Below are 2,039 nucleotides of genomic sequence, written 5' to 3'. Positions count from 1 at the left end.
CTTTCAAAGTCACTGGCCTAAATAGGCCATTTGTTTTCTCACCACTCTCCTTGTAACCAGACTGCTAAGAATCCAGATTTATATTTAAGATCGCACATTGTTTCAAATGCAATTTAAGCGTAGAACTCCTTTTTGGATAGAAATGGATATTAGACTCCCCACTTGTTAAACAGAGAAACTGAGGTTCAAAGACGACAGCATGTCTTACTCAAGGGTTCTTAGCAGCAGCAGAACTCACGGGGCAGGCGTGCTCTCCACGGCTCTTGAGGCTGCAGTGGTAATTCTGATGGTTGGCGTAGCCTCGTCTACACTTTGCTTACCGGTAGTTACTAGCATGCTGGCGTTAACAAGTCCCACACTTTTTCAGCAAACCCTATCCTAGAAAGATTCCAAGGGCAATATTTCGAAATGAGGATGTAAACTGAAATAGCCATGTTTGACTTAACCCTGGTAAATCAGAGATGATGCTCGCAGGAAAGGCAAAACACCTGGAATTCCTTCCAAACACCTGGAAGTTTCTGTGACTGACAGGCTATTTCTTTTCCTGCCCGAACGTTTCTTCAGATTAGGGCTTTCTTGACCTCTAAGAATAATTTTTTTTTTCATTTGAAAATAATGATAAGGAGAAACCATCCAAAGATGTATAAAGAAAGAGTTCAGGATTTCCCTCCACCTCCTCCTGCTCCCTCAAATAGCCAGTGTGAACGGCCCTGGTTTGTATGTTTCTATACCTTTTCCATTCGCCAACATATAAAACTCGTATCCCTAGTATGAGGGGTGAGGTGGGAATATAATGTGCTAATAGATTACTCTGGAACTTTCTTTTCTCAACAAATACTTCACGGACATCCAGGTCTGCTTCTCCACAGCTACGCAATATTCCAAGAATGAACGTCCCAAACTTTATTAAACCAGTTCTGTGTTGTTTCTGTTGTGTCCAATTTTTTGCCACCTTAAACTATGCTAAACATCTGAGTACACATATCTTATATACCAGTGCTTTTATGGGTACAGGATAGATTCCCCAAGTTACACGCCTAGGTCAAAATGTTTGTTTTCTTTTAATAGACATTATCGACATTATCGATATTATCGATAATAGACACTATCATACTTTCGGAATGGATTGTAGTAATTCACACTCCCGACAGCAGCGTCTGGGAGCCATTTCCCCTGCACCTCTCTTTTTAGTTTTAGTTCCAATTTTAACTGGAAAACACATATTTATCAACACTTAAAATCTTCTTATACAATGTAAGGGAGAGTTTGCATATAAAAACTTGCCATACAAAAATTCCTAGCACTTTTTTCTGTATGTTTTCTACATGTTGTTTAACTTTTTGTAATACATTAATTAGAATATATTATGAGTCCTGTTAAATATTTTATTTAACAGCTTCTCTGTGCATAGTAGAATCAGATTAATCGGTACAAAGTGCCGTTTAGTAAAAGCTACATGATTTGAGAACCAACAGCTCAGGGGCTAAGATTCAGTATTTCTGTGCTGTAGTGTTTCTTCGGTCACACGTAAAACCTTTGTAGGATGCTGAGATTCGGTAAAAAAAAAAAAGGCCAGAGACATATTACTTTAGCCATTGAATCAAATTAATACTTATACCACCGTATTCTTAAAACCCATTTTTAAATAACTATTTCTAAAGCTGCACTAATATAAATCATTTCTGCCTGCTACTTGGGAAACTGAAGGGAAAAGATACCTATTGAGTGTATGTGTTTGTCTTCATAGCCTTCGCATGGGAGAGACACTAAGCTAGCTGTTTTCTCTCACTCACAGTGGCAATGTGGGGAAATCCCAGAAAAAATAAAAAGCAAAAAACCAGGCATTCCAAATTGGCCGTGTTGGATAGTTTTTATAGAGCAGGAGTTGGCCTACGTCACATGTGGTTTGCAGAGTCGCCAGCCCTGGCATCCTAAAGCAGAGAAAATGAAGGGTGGGTTTGAGGCTGAGACAACAGCTTGATAACAAATAGCACGTGGTTAAGTGGGATCCCACATGGGAAAAGCAATACTGACAGAGT

At 39.2% G+C, this 2,039-nt stretch overlaps 1 protein-coding gene across 1 annotated transcript in view; it reads left to right on the top strand.

The window, feature by feature from the left end:
* IGFBP7 (insulin-like growth factor binding protein 7) overlaps positions 1-2,039 on the top strand; it is a 96,570-nt gene that overhangs the window by 91,277 nt on the left and 3,254 nt on the right. The window lies entirely within an intron of this gene.

The sequence above is a fragment of the Propithecus coquereli genome, unplaced genomic scaffold, assembly GCF_000956105.1.
Source record: "Propithecus coquereli isolate 6110/MARCELLA unplaced genomic scaffold, Pcoq_1.0 Scaffold162, whole genome shotgun sequence".
Classification (NCBI taxonomy): domain Eukaryota; kingdom Metazoa; phylum Chordata; class Mammalia; order Primates; family Indriidae; genus Propithecus; species Propithecus coquereli.
The sequence above is the reverse complement of the archived record's forward strand: the minus strand, read 5'-3'. Positions and strand labels throughout refer to the sequence as shown.